This window comes from Lycium barbarum, chromosome 11 (assembly GCF_019175385.1).
Source record: "Lycium barbarum isolate Lr01 chromosome 11, ASM1917538v2, whole genome shotgun sequence".
NCBI classification, from domain to species: domain Eukaryota; kingdom Viridiplantae; phylum Streptophyta; class Magnoliopsida; order Solanales; family Solanaceae; genus Lycium; species Lycium barbarum.
In genome coordinates this window covers 13,330,779-13,344,070 of record NC_083347.1, presented here as the reverse complement: position 1 = coordinate 13,344,070, position 13,292 = coordinate 13,330,779, and positions in this window count along the sequence as shown.

Genomic DNA, 13,292 nt, shown 5'->3' with positions numbered 1-13,292 from the left:
CCCGAATGATATGCACATGTTTTAGTGGGATCAAAGCTTCTGGGTAATGGATCTGGAATTCTACCTTCCACAGGATATACTAAGCCTGAAGCTTGCAGCCTTTCAAAAACAACGCTCAGTGGCTCTCCCAATGGTGTGAAATTGCGAAACGGTTTATTTGGGCGAGGTGCGGGTGCATTGTTTGGATGCTGAGGTTGTGATGGTGAAGCTGGATATGTTGGTGGTCGTGGAGCTCGGTGTGCTGGTTGTGTGTGGTAAACAGGGTAGGATATTTGTGGTGATTGAGGTTGGTAAGATGACAAAGCTTGGTCGTATGGATGTGGAGAATATTGGAAATATTGTGAGTGGTGAGCGTTAGGCTGGTATCGTGGTGGTTGTTGATGGCAGTATGATGTGTTTCCCAAAGCCATTACCGATGCTGCTTCTTTTTCCTTTTTCTTTCCGTTTCCGAGAGCACCAATTTGTAAGGACCTGCTAGTAGACTGTAAAGCCGCAAGACTTGTTATTCTTCCTGTTTTAATTCCATCCTCGATCATGTCCCCAGCTTTGATCACCTCTGCAAAAGTTTTTCTGCCCATTGTCACCAAACGTTCATAGTATTCCGGTTCTAGTGCTTGAATGAAGAAAGTAACCATTTCTGTCTCCTCCATGGGTGGGTGTACCCTAGACGCTTCTTCCCTCCACCGTATAGCATATTCTCGGAATGATTCGATCGTCTTCTTCTTCAACTTTGTAATCGAAATTCTATCAAGAGCAATCTCAACATGAAACTTGTAATGATCCACGAAAGCATTTTCCAAATCATCCCAAGTACGCCATTTGGTTGTATCTTGCTTGGAATACCATTCCAAGGCTTTCCCACTCAAACTTTGATTGAATAGTTTGACTCTTATCCCTTCATTCTTTCCTACGCCAATCAACTTTTCACAATAGACTTTCAAATGAAAGAAAGGGTTTCCCGACCCATCAAACTTCTCAAATTTCGGAATCTTGTAACCTGGTGGCAATTCTACCTCAGGGAATGCACATAATTCTTCATATCTCACGCTTTGATTACTACCCAGTCCACGCAAACTTCTCATGGCATCTTCCAAACTTTTGAGCTTTCTGTTTATCATTTCGTCATTAACTGACTGTGCCTCGTTCTCGACTTCGACATAATGATCAACATCTGTGCGACATTGTCCTTGGATTTGTGTCATGGGTGGAGCTGTGGTGTAAGTATATATGGGTGGAACTTGATGCGTATTGGTAATATCATGTGTCGGCGGTATGAACTGAGCTTTTGAAGAGGTGGCTGTAAATAAAAGGGGAGCATTTTGAGTGAGGGGTTCGGAACGAACCGGCTGGGAGGTGGTAAAATAATTTGCTTAGTTAAATTCGTCCAAATTTGGGAATGGAGGTGGCATAGGCAAAGTCTGACGAACCCCATGAGATGGAGTCATATGTGGTGGCGTTTGAGAAAATGACCGGTTGTGAAGTACCATGTGACTTAATTCAGCAACTCGTCGCTCCAGATGAGCAATGATCTCCAAATGTGTTTCTGGTTCATTAGAAGATGTGGGATCACTCGTGATCGGTAAACTAAGAGATGGCTCAGATGAAGTGGTTGCATTGATCAAACTTTGCTCCATTTTAGAACGAGTCTTTTTAGTTAACCAGATGATTAGTGATGAGTCAGAGTCTGATTTCTTGGCTCTAGACCGTGTGAAATATGGATGCTCCGCCAGTTCCCCTTTAGCACAAGTCAACCTTTCTTTTTGAAAATAAATTTTAAAAAGAAAAAAGATAAAACAAGAAAAAGAAAAAAGAAAATGAGTCAGTATACGGTAAGGACATATTATTGCATATAAACACATTATTGCACATAATACATCGCGTTTTATAATGCAAGGGACCTCTTTATGCCAGAGGTAGGCCTAACGAATATTTGAAGGACAAACATGTCTTTTATGTATCATTCCACAACTCCTCCTAAAAGTAATTTGCAAGAATAAAAATTATTACATGCCAATAATACATCTCAAAATCAACCTAAGATATCTAATACTTCAACTTCACTAATTTCCTCTGGTTGTCTTCAACCTCCGGCATTAATTAATGCTCCACGGCAACCTGCAACAAAATGTCAGTTTCCTTGAAATATTTATCTATAGAGTATTAGGTCCACATATTCCACATATTTGTCCTTCAAATAATGCACATAGATAGTGAGTAGTGTCACTTAGAGTCATAGACTCATTTGGACATTTGGTAAGGTTGACTAATGAACTTAATATACCAAGGGTATTAAGCTTCCTAGGTTTAAAATGATGCATGTCCTTACAAGGTTTTGGTTTCGCTCTACCCTAGGTAGACTAAGAATGGTTTTCCTATGACACAAGGCTCCCCCAAGCGGACAACTTGGAAGTGGAAAGTCCGTGGTCGTCGACTGCACCGCCGATCGACTAAATCCACAAGACCAATCCAACTAAAGGGGTAATTTAGTAGTGCACGGGCACAAACTGCGAAGCCGCTTTAAGTGTGTGAATATGTGTGAGTTTTCCAGGAGTGGAAGAAATATGAGCGGAATGCCAATTTAAGGAAAGCAATAATAACATACATATTACATAGAAAATTTACATAAGGAATAAAATAAAAACAACCAAAAGCATATAAGGAAACGCAATAAAAAAAATAAAAAAAAAAACAAACAAACAAACAAAATATCCAACAAATTAACTATTAACCTAAGTTGTTATGGTTAAGAACCTAAAGTCCCCAGCAGAGTCGCCAAGCTGTCATACCCCATTTTAACCGGAGTACAACATATTGGTGATTCCTGTTTTATTTAATTTAAAGAGTCGCCACCTAATTAATTTAACGGTGAATTAGGACACCTAGAGGTTAACTAAGGCAAAGTTAAAACTAAACCTCAATTAATAGTCTGCTTAACCAGTATGATTCTAGGTAAGGACTCTATATTATCCTAAAGGGAAGGGGTTAGACATCCTTTAGAATCCGTTAACTTACGGTTATCCGACCAAACTTAGGTTAATTAATTTCAGATTAAATATAATGTTTAAATCTTAAGAAAGTAGGTTGTAAATGTTATTGAGGTTTTAAAGAAAAAAAAACATATTGATGCTATTTAAATTGACTTGAAGAAATGCATAGTAGTCCACTTAAAAATAAAACTTATAAATGTTATTAAGCTTAAAATAATAATTCTTATTGTAAAAATGAGACTGGCAAAATATAATGATTTGTATATAAATAGAAGCTTTTAAAAGAAAACCTAGCCAATATGACATTATATCAGTATAATAGTGTAAGAAATCTAGACTTGTTTTAAAAATAGAATGCGAAGATGATGAATTTCTTTCTCTTTTTTACTGATTTATTTAATTATGCTCAGCTAAAAATAGACGTGATTGATTCAAACTTGAAGAGTTATTTATAAAATATACTTGAGTTTATACTTGCGTATTAGTGGTGTTTTGAAATTAAGATAACAAGAAATAAAATATGATTCCTTTAAAAATATATTAATTTATACTATCAATTATTCTATAAGTAAATATTATAGATTCTATAAATAATTTTAATGTGAAAAGAAGAAAATGAAACTTATGGGATTAATTATTAGTCTTCTTTAAACTAGCTACCCATTACTAAACTAAATCTATTAACTCATTAAGGTTTATATAAACTAAGAAAACAAAAACAAACAAAAAGGTTAGTTGCATAATACAAGTGAAATGCACAAAATGAATAGTAGAGTAGATAATTTAAATGGGCTCAGCCCATAAAGAACTGCTGCAATCGGGGCTGCTATTGGGTTTTGGCCCAATAATAATTTATATGCTGCTGCGGACGTTGCTGGACATGGAAGATGACCCAAGGAGATTATGTTGGGCTTTTAGCCCAACGCCAAATGCGGAAGAAGACGAGTCCGAAGGACTCGCATGCGATGGTCATGCATAAAAACGAAAGGAAAAGGATTAGAAACAACTCTCAACAAGGAAAGAGAAGTCTATATAACCCTAATTATTAAAAGCTAGATAAAAGAATCAAATGTAAAAAATAACATATAAGGCAAAAATAATTTAGCATATTAATTGCACCCGAATCTGAGTATAGCAGCCCCACTCTCTTTTTACGCAAGTTTTAGGTGTTCAAATCAGTTTAATATTAAAGCGTAGCAGCGGCATATTTTCAGTGAAGCAACAACAGCCCATCCAATACCATCCTTGACAAAGTAGTGACTTGGTCATAAATGGACAGTATGTATTTTGTTTTTTTTTCAAACTTGAAGTGCCTCGAATCAGCAAACATTACAATATCAGTAGTAGAAACAGATAGCCATAGCATGTGGCAACAGGATGACAATATTTCAGGGATGTAGTAGATCATCGACAAATAATGCAGTAACTATTCGCCGTGAAGTATCTCATGAATGCAACTCATTTAACCCTTTAAGGTGCAGCAATAGTTCATCAGATAGCAGCTCAAATGCAACGTCTATTTGCCGCATATCGTGGCAGCACTTCAGCTCAAAATGAAGCACCTGCTTGCCTTGAAATGCCTCAGCAATTCGGCTCAGGGTGCGGCATTTGCTTTCTTCGAAGTGCAGCTACAACTTAGCTTAAGATGCAACAACTATTTAACATTAATTTTGCAACAACACAAAGCCAAAACCAGCAATTATTTGCCTTCACTATTGTCGCAAAATGCCACATATTTCAGCTCAAAACTGCAGTAACATTTCAGTCAAGATACCTTCAGTGAAACACTCCAAAAAGAGGTGTAAATGACCAAGATTTCAGCAGCTGTTTACAGCGAACGTAACAGCCAAGTAGCAGCTCAAAAGTGCAGCCATTTGGATTCAAAGATGGCATCTTTCAGTCTCAAAATGCAGCATTTAACTTAGTCGCATAACTCAACTCAAATTAATTAATATTTAGGCCAACAATCTGCCCTTGAAGGGCAGCGGTAAATGGAAAGAAAGCAGTGGCAAAATGGCCAAAAAAAATTGCAGCAAAGTCTTGGCCAAAATAAGTTCGTAGAATGGCCAAAGCAGCAACCCAAAAAGAAAGTTCAACCTCAAAAATTATTTCAACAAACAAGCTACACTTAATCCGATCTTGAGCCCTTAAAAGATCATTTTTTTTTTGTACGCCACTTCTTTTAGCAACCAAACTCAGATTAATCTAAAGATACTAGTTAACACATAAGCATAAGTACAATACTGTGGCATACATATATGGCCTCAACCCATTTTTTTCTTACATAAATTTAAATGACACAAGTTTGTAGGAAACTTGCTTAATCACACCAGTTGAGTCAACAGCGCTATCATATTTATCTAAGACTGTTTAGGCTATAAATGGTATCTAAGTCATGATTATTCAAGTGCATTAGCATACTTAGTTTGTTCGATCCAAATCACAACATTATATCAATTAGCATATTTAGACTTATAGACTAACATCAGGAAAGTATAAAAAATGCATCACTGATTAATACCATATGCAAGACGTGCTTTATCCTGAAATAAATTATTGAAGAAATCACGGCAAAATATGAACAGTTCAAACAACATATAGGAACAAAATAATACTTTAGACTATCATTGATGTACCATATACCGCAAAAGAAATTAAATAAGTGCACAGGCATTGGTGGATCATTTGATTATGAGGTATTTTGTATGCTTAACTTCAGATTGGCATAAAGGAATGGATATAGAATGCTTTGTCAAGAGACTAATGCATATTTTCTTTATATAAAGCAACTCAAGGCACTTTCTATACCAGATTGGGTGAACGCAAGCTTTAGTAATCGTACTAGAGTTTTAAATACTACATCAGATCCATTTTATATGTAAAGGCTTCATACAACTGATTGAAACCTTTTCAACCTCTTTGTCAGATCTAAACCCCTCACGAACCCCTTAAAGAAAGAATTTCCTGGCGAGTAGATTTTGAAGCATGCTTCTACTCGAATGACTAAATCATCTAGCATACAAAATGATGAATTATAACACATAAGGCATCCAAAGCTGACAAACTGATTGGACCTACTCATAATCCAACATCAGAGTCAAATAACAACAGTTATGCACATATACAGACTTAGGTTTAAACTGCTAAGCATATGAACAATCCGAGATTTAATCATGCCTGAATCATACGAAAATGCATGATTAAGCAGAACCCAAGAATACTCAAGCAAAATACTAACTAGTATTTAATAGACATCTATATTAACAGCACTCTGACTGAACTGGTCTATAAACATATCACTGATTAATACGACATATCAAATCCTGCTTAATCAAATGATGACTGCTCATGGAACCAAACCATTCTAAACATTATAGATGTTAAACTTCACACATAAATCATATAGAGCCGTAAATTAAACTGACATAGAACAGATAAACCTAAAATGCAAAACGCAAACAAAAGAGGATTACCTTCTTCGGGTGCAGCGAAGTGGGTGCGGGGTTTCCAATCAACCTCGAAGACTACCAAATCCGAGCTTACGAGGTTCGGATTTACAACAACACCAGAGCAGACGAAAAAAAAATATATATATATTTTAGTATTTCGACTCGATATTTTGAATTATCACAAACACTGAAAACTAATATTTGAGGGAATTTTAGGTGGCTCAAGAACTTGTATTTTTCAGGAGAGATTTTCGATTCAAAAGCTTCAATTTTTTAGGGAGTTTTCTGAATCCGAAAGTCCTCTGTTCTTGGGGAATTTCCCCAATTCCAAAAATCCTCACTTACTTGACTTGGACAACGATTATATATAGGGCGAATTAGGGTTTTCTTCGACGAAGAGAGAGAGAGGAGCGGGGGGACAAGACGAGTGGGGAACAGAGGGAAGTGGGAGTGGGGTAAGCGGAGATGGTGGGGAACAGAGGAAGGTGGAGCAGGAGAGAAAGAGGGAGAAAGGAGGAGGAAAGGGAAAAAGGAGAGACGAAGAAGCGGCGGTGGAAGGGAAAAAGGGAGAATGAAGGAAACCCTTAGGGTTTCCTTTGTTTAATGGAAAAACGGGTCGGGTCAAATGGGTTTTGGGTCGGGTATGGGTTAAACAATGGGCTGGTTATTTTTAAAATAATGGGCTGAGCAAAATTAAAAGAGTGGGCTGGTCCGAAAATGTTGGTTAATTATTTGGGCTGGGGTGAATTAAATGATGTCAGGTAAATCAAAATGTGGACTGGTTTTGTGAATTGACCCGAAAATAGTATGAGTTGATTGGGCTACTACATTTAAATAAACGGAAAAGGGCCTAAAATACCCTCGAACTATTGAAAATGGAGCAAAAATACCCTCCATCCACCTTTCAGCCCCCAAATACCCTTACCATCCACCTATTGGGTCTAAAATACCCCTATTGCTAACAGAATATTCTGGTCAAACACGTGGCATTTTTTTATTGGTTGGCTTATAAAATTAATTAAACTAATTGACCAGATAACCCAAGTGCCCCCCACCCCCTACCCCCCCCCCGGGTGAATTTTTTTTTTTTTTTGAAAAAAAAGTTGACATTATTTTTGCTCCCCACCCCGCACCCCTACCCCCCCCCCCCCCCCGACGCAAAAAAAAATTAATATTTTTGAAAAAAAAAGTTTTGACGTTTTGTTTGGGTTTTTTTAGCTGGGAGGGGAGGGGGGCGTAGGGGGAGGGTGCGGGGTGGAAAAAAAGCCAACTTGTGCCTTTTAGATTTTTGGGGGGTGCGGGGGAGGTGTAGGGTGCGGGGTGGGGTGCAAAAAAAATATTGTAGTCTACACTTGTGCCTTTTAGATTTTTGGTTGAAAATATACCATGTTTTTTAGGGTGAGATATTTTTTTTTTTGGTAACTTAATTACATTAGACATTTTAATTTATCAAGACATTTCACAGTACTTGTGCTTTTTACTAGGAAGTTGAGAAGCGTAACAATATTTTTTTTGCACCCCACCCCGCACCCTACACCTCCCCCCCCCCCCCTCCCAGCTGAAAAAAAAAGTTGACTTTTTTTTTCCACCCCTCCCCTCCCCCTCCCCCTCCCCCTCCCCCCACTCTCCAAACCCCGCACCCTACGCCCCCCTCCCCTCCCTGCTAAAATAACCCAAATAAAAACGTCAAAACTTTTTTTTTCAAAAATATTAATTTTTTTTGCGTCGAGGGGGGGGGGGGGGTAGGGGTGCGGGGTGGGTGCAAAAAAAAATGTCAACTTTTTTTTCAAAAAAAAAAAAAAAATCACGGGGGGAGGGGGGCACTATCTGGTCAATATTGCAAAAGTTAATTAGTTTAATTAATTTTATAATCCAACCAATAGAAAAATGACACGTGTTTAATGAAAAGATTTTGTTAGTGATAAGGGTATTTTAGACCCAATAGGTGGTGATAAGGGTATTTTAGACCCAATAGGTGGATGATAAGGGTATTAGGGGGCTGAAAGGTGGATGAAGGGTATTTTTGCTCCATTTTCAATAGTTCGAGGGTATTTTAGGCCCTTTTCCGTTAAATAAAAGACCTATTTAAATAACTTGTGTTAAAATATTACTTAATATAAAATATGCAATTATTGGTGCTCAGATAAAAATGGCGTTGTAATAGCCGTGCAATAATATTTCGAAAATCCACAATAAATAAACACTATTATTTAATTATGCAAAGATAAATGCGATGCGTGTGCGTAAGCTGGTAAAATGCCGAAATGATAAAAAATTGTGAATAATAATAATAATAATAATAATAATATTAATGGCTAGTAACTGTAAAAGGAATAATAAAACGCCGGTATTGATAAGAGGCTAGTAATTATAGTAAAATACAATATATATTTTTTAATTTTCCAAAAATATTAGAAGCGTAAATAGGTATTTTGGAGGAGAGGCGGGACAAAATTGGGTGTCAACATTGTATATAAACCAATTCAAGTAATGAAAGCATTCAAGGAAAATATTTCTTACAGTATTATTAATAACCTTCCTTTGTTTGAAAAATGTAAGACATTCATTTTTAAAAAAAATAGTATGAGTTAAATGTAACTTTTCGTAATTTAGGCGATTCCCTTGCAAATAATCCGCTACAATTGATGCAAATGACCTCAATGTCCCTTGACTTTTATCATAAAAGTGGAATAGTTGTCGTTCTCACAACTTCGACAGCAAAGTGACACTTCCCAAAGATCAGGGGTCTAAGTGAAAATTATGCTTTTATTTGTTTCACTTCACCTTTGCGACCATCCAATCATCTTTCTAATAGAACTAGCAATATATGCCATGACTAGCAGTAGTCCATATACCAATGATTGTGAAGAAGACCAACAAATTGAGGTATTCAAACTTACTTTAAGAAGACCAACAAATTGAGGTATTCAAACTTACTTTTTCAAAGATGAAATGAATTATTGAGAGACATGATATGTTAAAACTAGAATACGTTAGTGTTTTCCAGTGTGTACGATAATGGATTCTAACTTTACTTAAAACATTGGCAACTAGCAAAGCTAACAATATATACATGGGCGGAACAAGACTTATTGCCTATGAGTTCGATTGAACTCAGTAACTTTAATTTAAAGCAGTATTTGTATTAAGATATTTATTAAATATGTTTAAAAATTAAATTTAAAACCCTTACTAACACATATTGTTGTTATCCTAATATATAAAATTCATCAAATTTAAATCTTGACAGCTTGATTCGCCAACCATAAAAATATATGTTTGATTGCTGCCTGTCAAATTTCAAAAAGAGAGTGACCATGCACATTAAGAAATAGTTTCATGCATAAGGTAGTTGTCATAATTAGTTGAGTGTGACAAATATGAGCGTAAAGTTTCAATAATGAAAATTCCCCCCGACGTACGTCTGATTTTGAATGCGATTTCGTGTACTGTTAATCCTATTGGCTAAAAAGTTGCCAAAAGGGTTTTCTATGGCCATAATTTTATCGATCTGTCTTTTTATTTTTGTAGATATAAGAGTTTGTAACAAAGATGCTAAATGTTGCTTGCTCTTGCTAATCCTTTTATGTGATGTGTTGTAAATTTTGTGAAGAGAAAGGTGGATCCAGAATTTGAAGTTTGTGGATTTTCACCCATCTCAAATTAAGAAATAAAGAGAAACAAAATAAAAACCCACATGGTTACCAAGGGGATTCAAGCCCTTGACCAAGAGGAGCTTATAAGGTTCCTTCTCTGCCATTAGACCAACAACACAGTTTATTAATGAGTTCCCAAGTCGTATTTTGATATATTTACTAGATTTTCACTACAAATATCGAACCCGTGCAAATGTATGGGGGCTCCCATGAGCTAAATTTGCCCTGGACATAGATAGAGCATTAGATTTTCTCCGGGATTCGCGATTAAAAATCTGCTTGGCTAAGTTTTCAAATTTTGTTATTTTTAAAATGCATTTTGCTTGTTAGAAGTGCTTTATGAAAAGATATATTTGGAAAGTAGTCGTTCGCGTATGGCTAATCAATTGAAAAAGTATTTTGTGAATATTAGAGCAACAATTTGTATTTGACCAAACTTTTAAAAGTTCTTCTGCGAAGAAGTCACCATTTCATATGCAAAACAACTTATGTTACTTATTATTCAAAAGCACTTATTTTTTCCTAAAAATTTATCCAAACACATGAACTCTCTAAAATAAGCAATTTTGATTTTCCAGAAGCTTGGTCAAACATGATGTAAGTAGCCAAGAAGATCCATGACTTTATATTAATTAGTGGTTGTTTGGTCGACGAACATGTTATTTCGGGATTAATAATAATGGATTATAATATTGAGATTGATACTAATGAGATTATTAGTGGATATACTTTTACTGGAGACGTTTGGTTAATTGGACTAAAAATGGGATATACAGGATTTAATATAAAACTTCTGTTTGATTTAAATTAGACAGGGTTGGATAAACTTTTATTTTCATTTTTAATCTTGGCTTTCTTAAGACTGGCGGAGAAGAATTTTAGAGAAGAGCAAATATGCCATTGAATATTATTCCGGGGTTATTATCTCACGTGGAGTGTGGAAATAAAATTATTCCACTATTGTGGATACATACGTACAATCCGAAACTGCTAATCCCTGAATAAGAAATTCTACCAAATGAGGGATTAAGCTAATCCAAAATTTAATCCTGAATTATAATCCCCTACCCCTCAAACTAAATGACCCCTTAGTGCTATAGAAAATCCTTTGGAAATTCTCATGCGACTTCCTTTTTATTTGATAGGAGGTACTGAGATTTCATGAAAACTTTGAATTAGCACCTCATAATCTATGGATCAATTGCTAACTCTAAGGGAGCAAATTCACTCTAAGGCGGTTTTTGTTCGTTATGTTCTTAATTATATTGTACGACAAAAAGATAAGAGCTTCTCAAGATATTCAAATTGTAAAAATGGTGATATAATTCTTAACCAAGTGCCTATGACTAATAACTAAAGAATCTTTTCTTAATTTTCTTTAAAAAGCAAAAGTTAGCAAAAAGTATCCACTCTCACCTTCTCTATCTCTATTTTTCTCCTTCTCCAGGTGTATTGGATGGTCCCTATATTATATATCCACTGCCTAGTAGTCCTATGATTCACTTTTATAAATAAGACAACATTCATTCAATTTGATTATGAAATCTTGAATCTTAAACATGATATTTTGCTGCTAAAGCAAAACATTTACCATTTAATTAGGATTTAGTTCACCTTAACAGGAATTCCACTAGCTAATGCACGCTATTATTTTAGGATAAATAAATCTTGACAGATAGATGATAGGAAGAATGGTAAGAGAAAAGGGTAGCTTGTAGGATCAAAAAAGGTGGTTCAAACGTTCAAAGTAGGGTCCTCTTTCCACTTTGTTTGCCACTCTAAAAAGAAAAGAAACCAAAAGATATGGCCTTTTATTAAATTTAACCTAGTGCACAATTAACCTAATTGTGGCCTATTTGCTAATTAGCAAAACAAAGTCTATGTTATGACTAACGAAGATATTTTTTTTTTCATGCATGATTGAGGGTGCTGGTAAATACAAGTTCATCCGTCTTATTTTATGTGGTCTTGTCTAACTAGGCAAGATTTAAAAAAGAACAAAGGACTTTTTAAATTTGTGATATAAAGCAAGTCACGAATATTATGTAGGTCATCTCACAAAGGACTAAGTAAAACATTTAAAATTAAATTATTTCTAAATATTAAATGTGTCGTCCTTTTTGGGAACCAGAAAAGTATAAATATACATAGATTTTTTTACATGCACTTAAGACATGTGCATCTGAAGTGCAAACAAGTATGAGTGCACTTCAGTTATATGTTGTGACTTCCCAACTTCAAGGGAAAAAATTTGTAATTTCGGACGCGGATTGCTACTTAAATCACATATATATGAAGCTGTATCAGAAGTTGGTTAATTTAAAAAAAAAATAAAAAAAATTGAACTTTGAGCACAACTTAAATAGTGATCCCAAAATCTACTATTTGTATACTTCGGCCAGAATCTTTTTTTTGCGCGGAGTGCCCTTCTTTTGGGCTGGTCTTTATATTTTGCCCCTCATTTATGTCTTCTTTAAATTTTGCCCTTGCCGCTTGTTTAATGAAAGTTTTTTGACAAAATTACCCTTACCCCATTAAAATCCTTTTTATTTCGTCATTTGCCCTTTTCTTTTCTTTTTTTGCTTCTTCTTTCCTCATTTGTTTTGTGTTTGTCTCATCTGTTCTAAAACTTAGGTACGAATTTGGATCTTTTGCTCGTTTCAATATTTATTTTTATGTTAAATTGTTATTTGTTGAATTGATATCCTTGTCTTCATCGTTTTTTATATTTAATTGATCCTTTTTTATTTAAAATTATAGTGTTTTGTTATAGTGTCTGTATGATTTTTTGAACTTTAGTTTCATTCCCCATGTATATATTTTGATTTTTGAATGTCGTATTATGAATGTCGTAATATGTTTTAGTTGATTTTGATATGCGTTTTGGTTTTCTCTTTGTTGAATCGTTGAAGTTTTGCCTGTGAACAACTGTTTTATGTTGTTGCTGCTATTTTTATTTAATAATCTGGTTTTTGTGAAGAATGTGTTTGTCTGAGGCAACATATGTCGGGTCCGGCAGAGTTCTTGGTTTTTGAAACTGAAGTTATGCCGGTTCCGGCATAAAGTTATGCTTGTTTCGGCATAACTTCATGAATTAAGTTAATTTATGTGTGCTTGGTTTTTTGGTGTTGTCTTGTTAATAATTTTGGTTTTTATGCAATCTTATGTGTTTTTGGTGTTTTGTTAATAATGTTTTGTTT